Here is a 12,386-nt window from a genome sequence, read left to right as displayed (position 1 = left end):
TTGGAAAAATTGTAATTTTTGGAAACTTTGAGGCATATTCTCAATTGGTAAAGGTGGAGAGTTGAACCATAAAGTTATGGTTTTATATTCTACTCCATGAGACCTTTACAACGGTATATCATATGCTCAAGATGATTGAGTGATGAATTAGAAATTGATGCTCAAAGTAAGCTACTTGTGAATATTTGTTGAGGAAAAGAAAAGCTTAGATCCCACATTGGTTAAATACTAAGTGTGAGATGTGTTTAAATATGAGAACCCATTTAAAGGGTAATTGAATGAGTAAGCTTAAAACCTTGCCTCGCGCTCAAGGGGGTCCAGATCCAAATCCATCGGGGTTCAGGCACATCAGCATGACGTGGGCGACGCGAAATGTCTAGATTGGTCGGGCCCAAAATAGGCATGTGGATATTTTAGCCCAACTCGAAATTTATTTTTTTCTCAGCAAATATATATACAAAATCTGATTTAAAAGGACATATATCCTGATTTATATGATTCCAATCAATTTGGTTTGATTTTAATCAAATCGATTTAATTGCTCCTTTAATGCAGATTTTGTATCTTTATTTATGGATATTTCCAAAATTCCTCTATATTGAATGCCTATAAAAGAACTAAGAATTGTTCTAAATTTTTTACACACACTCTCTAAAACCAAGTTTATTTTGCTCTCAAGAATTTTTTTTTTCCTTTCAATATTTTCTATTGCTCCGGTGATAGAGAAAGACAAGGTTTGTTCATTGATCTCTGTAGAGTTGTTACTGCTTCAATCATCGTGTTGTTGTATCCAAGTACTATAGGAGTGGCCGAATCTGTCTTAAGGAAACTGTGTAAAATAGGCCTCAACAACTAGTAAAATTTGATTCTTTATTCGATTTCTGGTTTTCCAATCTTATTTATTGGTTTTTCGTATTTGATATTTTAAATACAAATTATTTAATTTAATTTAATTTAATTTATATAAATAGTAGTTTATTTATATATATTTGTTCGTTAACGTATTTTGTCCAACATTTAATCACTTTATTTTTAGATATCAAAATTTAATTTCAGCTTGTTAACATCATTAAATTATTTTTGTTAAATTAAAAGATGTGATGTTTTAAAATAAAATAAAACTCGAAACCATGTAAAAAAAGAATGATATAATGATAAATCTAAATTTAACAAAATAAGTTTAATAGTATAAATAATTAAACTTGTATTTTTATCTCAAAAAGTAAAAGCATTAAAGTACTAAAAATAAAAATAAAAATAAAAATAAAAATTTTAAATTTTAAATATAAAAAGATTATAGAGACTTAAAATATATTTTAATATTTCGATGATGATCACTAACTATGCAACATTAGATATGACATTTTCATTATAGCAGTAAGGAAAGCCTAGTTTTATCTTTTATGTGCTAGTCCTCAAAACCGAATATATTTCATAGTTGAGATCAAACTCTTGTAATAATCCAATCATTCTCTTTCATTTGTTTTTCTTTTTCTTCTAATTTATTAATTCATCTTCCGATATGAACTTTAATTTGTCAAAAGAGTGGTTAGATAAGTTAATAACTAATAAAATAATATCTGCATATATATCAGGATTTCACATTTATAAAAAAGTTCCCTTATTAGTATATTAAACTATTTTTTTTCTCAGTTTTTAAACAATCTTTTTTATTCCACACGGTATCATGCCACCTTGAACTCCAATTTCCCAGTAAGCTCGGTTGGAAAAGCTCTCAATCACAATGAATTTTGTGTCGATCCTCTTTAAAAAATTGATATTTTTTAAGAAAATAACAAGAATATAGTGAGGGCAGGCAATTTTAGTAGAACTTTCTCTAATTCACTCACGTGCCTTATAAAATGTAAATATAGAGTATCTTTATCACTTCAAATATATATGATTTATATTAAAATTTATATTTGATAAAACTATCCTTATGAATAAATTATAATAATTTTATATTATTAAATTGGAAAATCATTAAAAAAGGGTAAATTATACAATTGGTTACCCAACTTTAATAAATTTTCATTTTAGTCATCAAAATCAAATTTATAAATATGACCCTAGTGTTACATGATGTTATAATTTTAATCACTCTCCTAATGGGCAAAGGAAAATCCTACTGTGCTCTCCAAGTTAATATTTTTATTTCCCACCTAATTATTTAGTTTCCACCTCATTTTACATTCATTTAATTGGTTCTCCTTTTAGCAACTAACAAATGATTTATCTTCTAATATAAAAGAATAAAAAACCTAAAAAATTGATTTATCAAATTAAAGTCTTTTCAGTAGTTAACGAACTTGATTTCAAGTCGTTTTGTTATTTTGTTGCGTTTTTTTGTTTTAGTAGTTTAGACGTAATTATTAACAAAATAATAATTTTTACACATTTTCTAATGTTTCGACTACTTGTTAGGCCAATTCGGGCCTCGAGAATGACTAACGGGCAACTTGAGTGTGTAGGATGCCATTTTAGGCCAAAACACAAAGGACGATGTCAATGTCACGACACTATCATGCAGCGTTGCGACATCGAACATCGAAGCATCTAGAGCGGACGTCGAACACCAATACTGAACACTGAAAGTTCCAATGTCATGACAAAAACCTAGATACGTGCAACTGTGTTTTGGCAGTCGTCGAAGGTTTAATTGTCCCGTTAAAACCCTAATTATTTTAAGGATATTTTAGACACTTAAGCCTCTCAATTGTAGCCTATCTAAACCTTATTATAACCTTATTAGAAGGGAGTGGACCTAAGGAATCGCCCTAGGGAGCCGTCAAACAATATTTCATACTTTCAAGTTTTCAGTTTTATTTAGTTTTTATTCTAGTGTTTCTTGTTTGCTTAATTGAAATCTTTTTATTCCAAAGTTAGACGATCGCGAGCAGAGGATGTTTCAGAACTACACTTCCATTATTATTAATGAGCATTCTTTCTTCCTTTATTTTTTTATTCCTTTATTTATCTTTCGTTAACTTGATCAGCTAATATTTGTATGAATATTGGGATAAATTCTTGTGCGTATTTTATGTATTGCATGATTCAGTTATGGAACTGATTTATTGATTAAATAATTATTTATTTAAAATTGGTTGTTTATTCAAGTGTAAGTAGTATACTAGGAAGTGACGACCCTAGTAGAATATCTAGACAGGTGAAATCGAGAGGATAACTTGTGCCAAGCGGCAAGACCGAGAGGGTATCCATATGCCTAGGTGTGACCGATAGGGTACCTTAGGTGGTAATCCTTAGTGACGATGAGACCGAGAGGGTATTCTTAGCTAAGGATGGTAAATCACCCAATTAAGGGTAATTGGTTGCTTAGTTGATAATTAGATATTTAATCGATCATAGGGTGGGAGCTCGCATCGATGACACTAGGAATAGTTAATTCCCTTAGGTTATTTTAGGTTAATTAATTTAATTAGTTTAATTAATATTGTAATTTTGCATCAACACTACCAATCCATGATTCAATTAGATTAGTAATTATTTTCTTTAATTAATTTAATAATAAAATTCTCCAATATACAATCCCTTGGGTATGATCCTCAAAATACTTTCCAAGTGTTTCGTTGTAAACAAACTATATTATAATTTGACCTGTATACTTGCGGACATCATTGCTTAGTGTTATATGTTTTTATTGTAGTATTTCCAATCCAGACATTCGCACGTTTAGCGGTGGTCAAGTTGTTGGCACCGTTGCAGGGGATTGGGTCGATGAAAATTATTATTAATTTAATTAATTTGTAAAATAATACTAGTAAAAAGATAAAACAAGTTAGATAATGTGTTAATTTTTATTTTTTTATTTTCATTATTTTTGTTATTTTTATTTATTTAAAATTTTTAGATACCTTGTTGACTATTTAATTTAATCATAGATAAAATTGACGATGAATTTGATGATACTAGAAGTTGGGACGAGGAACATGAGATGTATGTGTGGTATGATGATGGATGGTACATTAACAAAGGAACAAGTTGGGCAAATGAAGCTTCGATGATTTATGACGAAGAATACGAAATGCCCGGATATTCAACCTAGTAAGAATTGGACTTAACCATGGATGACAAAGTATACCAATATTTGTATGAGCAACATAGGAGCAATCAAATATCACGTCGGAAAAAAATAGAGTCTCGACAAATCAGTAGAGTCATGATCGAAGGAGTGGAGATTATGAATATTCATCTCAAATTCCTCCGGAGTCGAATGAATATAAGTCTTTTTGCCTTAGCCTAGAATCCCAAGCTAACGCAAAAGATGTCTAAAAACAATCAGATCGATTAAAAACATCCAAATATCCAACCGAGCTCTCTTGTAATTCGGATGAGACAACCTCGTACAAAGCAACCATGTCAACCTACACTGAAGATGTGATGGAAATAAAAGGATTGCTGGCGCAAATATTGGAAATGACAAAATCACTAAAACAAAAAATTGAGGTGAAGAGTCTTTGGACGAGATCGAGCATGATGTACCCAACTTTTATCATGAGGACCATCGTATCGTCGTCAACCACTCTAAATTAAATGGTAATAGTTAGTAGGAATTTGGAACTAGAGACCACGAGGAGACACTGAATATAGCCGAAGGCATCTCTGATCCAATTGACATAGAGGTAGTGTAGAAGTAGCAGTAACAATAGATGGAAAAGTAACGACTAACATGGACCTTAAACTATTCTTGAATGAAAGTGTAGTTGAGCCAATACACTTTCTAGCCAAAATCAAGGAAGTGCAAATTGAAGAAACCGACGAGTTTGTCTTATTCTCATTTGATTATCAAGATAAAGCTTAGTTAATATAGCTTCATGCGACATGAAGGTGAAGTGGCTTGAGGTAATAATAAACCAAAAAGTAATTTAGGGTTGGCTCGAATTTGACATCAAATGGCTTGTGATGTGGATGTTGCGCTAATTGAAAATAATGTGATATCAATGGAACCGATCGAAGTTGCTGGTTCAAATATATCGATATTAGAGCAAATGATGGATCAAATTGTCAAGGATCAGCTAAAAGTTCTTTTTCGATGGTGATATGAATCGTCCTAAGTCTGAAAAAGAGCTTCTCGTTTAAATTTATTTTAATTTTAAATTTTAATTGTAGTTTTATTATTTTTGTTTTGTTTATTTAAAGTTTTAATTTATATGTTTTACATATTTGCTATAGTGGTTGTTGAGCTTGGGAAGTGGAAGAATCAAGAAATCGAAGAAGTTGAAATTTCGAGCACGAGGAAGACCGAAACAAAGAGTGAAGTCCTGACGAGGGACACCATGTGGTCCTGATAAGCCCTCCACGTCCCAACATGGCATTTCAGTGTCATCACGAGCTGACCCAACAAAGTGTAAAATGGACGATGATGTCGTGACGAGGGATGTTGCGCCTTCCCGACAAGAAGCTCAATGTCACAATGAAGGGCAAGGGATATCGCAACGAGCAATGATGTAACAAGCTTGGAACTTGTAACGGCTATATGACATCGTGACGAGCTGAAGCTCCACGTCGTGATAAGGTGATGATTATAAAATGGCCTCATCATGAGGAGCCCTAACCCAGCCGCCTCAAATAGTTTCTTCTCCTTTCTTTTTTGTTGCTCTCTACCTCCATAGCCGAAGCACACTGAATCCTTTCAATTTTTGTTTCCCTTTTATCATTAGTATTTTAAATTTTGTTATTGTCTTTTTTGTTTCTTTTGATTTTCAAGTTTATAACACTAAATCCCTCTTTGAGTCTCAACAAATTTATTTTTTGATAAGGAACGACGGTGGGAGATGGTGAGGCACTATAATCTAGATGTTTTGACAACAAAAGTGTAACACCCCTATCCCATATCCGTTGCCAGAATAGACCTACGGAGCATTACCAGAAGTTAGCATCTCACACGAACAAATATTCAAAAGATTCAAAACATATCATAAATCATAGCAATATTATTCAAACTTATACTCATTGTCCCTTATACGAGCCCTCGAGGCCCTATAAACACATTAGAAATGAATCAGGACTTAATCGAAAACATATAGAATTTTTGGAAAAAAATTAAAAATTTCATACTGTAGGGGTCACACGATTGTGTGGCCAGACCGTGTGACTCACACACCCATGTGCCAGCTCGTGTCCTTGCCCGTGTAATTCTCTAACTTGGGTCACACGGCCAAGCCACACGCCAATGTGCTAGCCCGTGTACCCTTCGAGATGGCCTCACATGCCCATGTGCCAGGTTGTGTGCTAGGTCGTGTAACAACCTGACTTGTGGCCATTTGTAAGCTATAGGGGACACATGGCTGTGTGTCACACACGGCTGAGACACGCGTTCGTGTCTTAGGCCATGTGGACAAGAAATAAGCCACCTTCAAGTGATTTCTTTCACCCAAATTATGCACACTCAAGCAACTCAAATGCACTCAAATCAAGCCTCCAAAATGTACCTAAAATGTGCATAATCAAGATAATGCAGTGGGATACCAATTCATATAACCAACATGCCCTATGGAACCTCAATTTATATGAAATTAAGTATATCGAAGCACATGCATAACTTATTCATTTAACAACTCAATAATTGCAACTAATTTCCATACCAAATTATACTAAAATGACCATACCAAAATCACATTCAAATATACCAAAATGGTCATTAAAACATACATCAACTTGATCATTCCAACATCAAGCACAAAGAGCACCAAAAGACCATATTATCAACCATCATAAGATCACATATATACAAGCCAACATGGCAACTAATTCATTATCCATAATACCACATTTACAAGCCAAACATAATGGCTATTTCATCAAGCATAAAATATCTATACATGCCATTATAACCATGACTCAAAATCATAATAATCTAGTGATAATGCCAATAGATAGTGTGATATATCTCTGACGACCTTCCAACCTGAACAAAATTCCTATTTACTCGACGATAAAACGTAGAAATGAAGTCGGTTAATCTAAAGCTTTCTCTTTGCCTCGATCTAAAGCCGTACGAGGTCTATCTTGATCTAAATGAATAAATTTAATCAATTTAATAATCCTTCTATTCAATTCAATCAAAATTCAAATTTTTGAAAATTACCCTTTTGCCCTTAATGTTTTGATTTCTTTACAATTTAGTCCTTAAGCTCGTAAAATGAAATTCATGCAATTTCACCCCTACCCAAGCCTAGCCAAATTTCATACAAGCTCATAGCAGCCCATACATTTCATTATTTCACAAATTACACCATGAATATTTCACATTTTACAATTAAATCCCTAATTGACAAATTCATCAAAAATCACTTAACAAAAGTTGTTAATCTAACAACAAGATTTCATTTTCTACCTTCAAACATCACAAAAAAATGGATTAATTCATGGAAAAACTTAAATCTTTTAACAATTTTGCAAATTAGTCCCTAGGCTAGCTAGATTAATTTAGACATAATTATTTAATTACTTATTTAACATTTTAATTAACCTTTGAAAATGCATGTATAATGTCCATAAATGTCCAATCAAATTTAAAATGGTCTAATTACCTCATAAACCCTCCAATCATTTAATATCATAGCCATTAGATCCCTTTACCATATAGAACTCAAGTTTTGCACCTTTTGCAATTTAGCCCTTTTTATCAAATGAAGCATGCAAATGATAAAATTTCTTAACAAAATTTTTATACAACACTAAAAACGTGCTATAGAGATTAAAATAATATATATTAAATATTTTTACGTTAGATTTGTGGTCTCAAAACCACTGTTCCAAATTCATTGAAAATAGGTAGTTACAAAAAGATTGGTGATAGGGGGTTGCGCGCGGACCAAGATCGAGTTGTCAAGTCACGGGAAACTTCTACGAAAACTCTACACATTTGGATCTGAAACAAAACAGCAAAACTTAATTAGAATCAGTTAGATCTGGAAACTAAAAAAATCCCCAAATCAATAAAGAACAGCTAAGAATCAAAACACTTATGAATAGATGTTCTTGGAAGCCAAGAACACGAAATTAAGCCCCAAGATTAACTTCCAATCAGATGAATCTATCAAAGAGCACAAAACAGAAAATAAATTAAAACAAATTACGAAATCAATTGAAACTAATTCTAGGGATTGGACGGCAAGAAAAGAGGGGTTTTTGTGATATAAAAAACGTTTCTTTATGTCCAAGGAAGTGCCGAATCAGATCTTGGAGTTTTAGAAAGGCTGAAACACAACAAGAACATCAAATTGCTTAACCATAAAAATTGACACAAGCAGAAAATTTAAAAGAGATTGAACAGCAAGAAAATAAAGATAAAGTCCTAAGAAGCCTTGAAATCGAGAAAAATTTCACAACTCCTTTCAAACGGCTCTAATCTCCCCTCCAATGAAGAACAATGGCAAGAAGAAGGCTGAAGATGGCTCCCATAATCAAAAAGATTGTTAAAACTACTTCTAAAGAAACTCAAGAGAGAATTCTTGGAGAAAACACTAAGAGAATTTTTAATCAGCAAAAATCTGAAATTTTAATGTATTGTAATGTGTTTCTAATGTGTATAAGGGTGGCTGGCCAAGCCATACATATAGGCCTTCTAACTAGTTTCCTAGTTCTAATAGGAAAACAAAGAAAAAACCTAATTTTTTTTTTACTTTCAAGGGAATTTCGTCCAAGGCCTTTAATGGGCCTCTTTGGGTTGAATTTTTACATAGAAATTGATTTATAAATTCTAAAAATTAAAACTAAGTATTTAAAGAATTAAAATTTTACAAATTGGGCCACTTTGACAATTTGGCCTGATTTTCAACTAAGTCTGATTTAAATTTCAGGATTGGGCTTGGAACATCTTATTGGGCTGTATCTTCAAGAACTTGGGCTTGTAATTTGTTCTCTCCCAAAATTGGCTTGTTAATGCTCGTAACTGAGATCCAATGTGCCTTAGTTGCAAGATTCGGTTTCTTGGACCAAGATTTCCAAGATTTGAAATCTTGATTTTCTTGATTCTTGAAATCGCTCAAAACAACAAAATTGGACCAAGATTCAGTTTCTTGATTTTCTTGAAAACAAGAAAGTGAATCTTGATTTTTCTTTTTCCTTCGTATACGCATCTAAGGCCTTTGTGACTCGTATGATTCCCCCTTCCTCAAAAAGATTCATCCTCGAATCTGAAAAATCAAATGGAGATAAGTCAGCCACATTGAAAGTAGAACTTGTAGTCCAATCATAAGCATAACAAAACAAATATAACGCATGCGAATGGACAGATTCAGATTACCATGCAAACAAGCTAATTTACTCGCCAATGCCTCTTCAAATATTCGAAACAAAGATGGACATGTTTTAAGGCATTCAATCATCTCAAATTGTTTCCACAAACCATGAATAAATTACGAGTAATAAATCAAATGGTAAACGTAATCATCACAAGTAGGTATTTGAAAAGGTTCACACGGTTCACAGAGTTGCACAATCATACCATGCATTAATCGACGGTCTATATATTCACTCACACATGCATTATCAAAAACAAGAATCTTTTTATCGACCATCAAAACAGATAGATCATCAATAAATAAAATAGGACAGTCAAGCACGTTTCGATCTAAGTGTTTTACAAAAATTAAATTATCAACTCGATCTTTGTCACTATCCGAGGAGTACAAAAGTGTTTCAAAAGTTTCAAGCATCTTACCTTTATAAGCAGAAGAATAAGGGTCAATCTTACCTTTTCCATTTAATACAAACCTTCGCTCACCGGGGGCATAGTGTAGTCGAAGCTCCATTATTGAGTTAACCTTTGTCAAATGGAACTCAAACTTCATGTACAACCACAGAAACTGTTTAAGGCATGAATATAAATTGAAAACAAATTTGGAAAATTTCGTTACCTTATTCAAAAACCAAGTATCAAAACAATAGAAAGTATTTGCACACAATAGATGATGCTTGATTTTCCAACAAAATATACCAAAACAGATTCTGGGTTTAAGAACTTGATTTTGATTAGTCATGCTGATGTGTAACAAAGATTTCATTAAACCAATCAAGTTAAACCATGAGGATTTTCGCATACATACCAACATACATTCAAAACTTTTTTTATTCTCCAAAACAGATTTGCACAAATTCGCGGATTTTACACAAGGCAAATCAAGAGAATAACAACTCACGCTTCCTTTCTTAGTTCGTGGCAATCCTAGAATAAAATCCATGGATAAGTTTACCCATGGTGAAGTAGGGATCGGAAAAGGAATGTAAAGGCCATGAGGCATTACCTTAGATTTTGCTTGTTTACATGTGATGCACTTAGAACATACCTTTTCGACATCCTTCTTCAAACGTGGCCAATGGATGTGTTCTATCCCACGTAAAGGTGGTAAACCTTTAGGGGCCTCACTAAAAACACCCTCATAATCCTGCAAAATACATTGAAACACACTAGGCAAATTTTCATTAATGTTAGATAGAGATAAATAGTTTGCCTAAACCTCACAAGGATACAAGGCTGTTTATTGAGCAGGGCTCTCCACACATCTTTTTGTGTTGCAATTAAAATTTTCCCTCTAGTTTTACCACTTACAGATTCACTCACCTTTGGGCCATTTAAATTTTGACTTTTTTCACTACTAGCCTCTTTTCTCTCTGTCTTTTTTATTTGTCCTTTCTCCCTCACCCCCTCACAAAATTTCATCATATTTAATTGATCTTTATATACATCATTGGGATTTAAAGGAGCAAAAGTGAATTTTTGGCCTTTAAACACAAGAGAGTATCTATTGAGCTTGCCTTGGTGTGTAACATCACGATCAAATTGCCAAGGCCGTCCAAGGAGCAAGTGTGTCGCATGCATTGGGACCACATCACACCATACCTCATCCTCATAATTCCCGAACTTAAAAGTGATCACGGCCTGTTTTGTAACTTTAACTTCCGAGCATTCATTAAGCCACTGAAGGTGATACGGCTTAGGGTGCTCGGTACAAGGTAACTTTAAAGAATCCACCAAATAACTGCTCACTACATTCGAACAACTCCCACTATCAATAATAAGTGAATATAAGTTACCTTTTATAAAACATCTAGAATGGAAAATATTGGTCCTTTGATTATCAACATCGTCTCTCATTTGGATGTTAAGGGTGCGGCGGACTACAAGGACCTCATTATGGTCATTATTCTCATCATCGTCTTGACCAATTCTAGACATCTTATTTTAAAACCTGCAAAACAAACACTAACACTCAAAAAAATTAACAAACCTCACCGTTAATCACTCAAAAGGAAAATAAAATTCTCAAAGAGGTAGAATTCAGTCTTGTGAGTTCTTTAGTAGAGTCTATATCAATCAATTTGGAAAGTGTATGAACCGTAACTACCAAGGAATCCTAATTGCACTATGAGTCCAAAAAGTGACGAGACACCAACTGATTTGTGTCACACCAAGGAAGAATTGTGCACACTTTTAAATCCTACTAACATAAGAAACAAGAAGGTGTTAGATAGTATAAAGGAAGAATAAAAGCAAAACAAATGAAAACCTACAGCTAAGAATCAATTAAAATTGCTGAAATCCAAAAACCCGAAAAACTGTAGAGTAACTTGACAACTTTGTTCGAGGTGTTCTTGATCTCCAAAAATCACGAAATTAAATCTGGAATGTCCTTACATATTGAAATTTTGATCTGGAAAGTTTGGGAACCAAATTCAACCCGCTGAATCTTTTTTTAAATTTTTATTGGATTTCATCCTTTTCAATTTTTTTGACTTTTTCGACTGACTTTTTTACAGGAAATATTTTTTTATATTCAATCACAGTTCCAAAAATATGTATGTAAAATTTTAGATCAATCAAATAACGGTTACCCACTCAAATGAATTTTTTTTGAAAAATATTTCTGGGTAAAACTGCTATTTGTAGTTAAAAAAATAGAGATCAGTTTAGAAATCAACCAAGAACATCCAAAACGCCCAAAATCTGATACCAAATGATAGGGGGTTGCGCGTGGACCAAGATCGAGTTGTCAAGTCACGGGAAACTCCTACAAAAACTCTAAACGTTTGGATCTGAAACGAAACAGCAAAACTTAATTAGAATCAATTAGATCTGGAAACTAAAAAAATCCCCAAATCAATAAAGAACAGCCAAGAATCAAAACACTTATGAATAGATGTTCTTGGAAGCCAATAACACAAAATTAAACCCCAAGATTAACTTCCAATTAGACGAATCTATCAAAGAACACAAAACAGTAAATAAATTAAAACAGATTACGAAATCAATTGAAACTAATTCTAGGGATTGGACGGCAAGAAAAGAGGGGTTTTTGTGATATCAAAAATGTTTCTTTATGTCCAAGGAAGTGTCGAATCAGATCTTGGAGTTTTAGAAAGGC

This window comes from Gossypium raimondii, chromosome 1 (assembly GCF_025698545.1).
Source record: "Gossypium raimondii isolate GPD5lz chromosome 1, ASM2569854v1, whole genome shotgun sequence".
NCBI classification, from domain to species: domain Eukaryota; kingdom Viridiplantae; phylum Streptophyta; class Magnoliopsida; order Malvales; family Malvaceae; genus Gossypium; species Gossypium raimondii.
Note: the sequence above shows the minus strand (reverse complement) of the source record.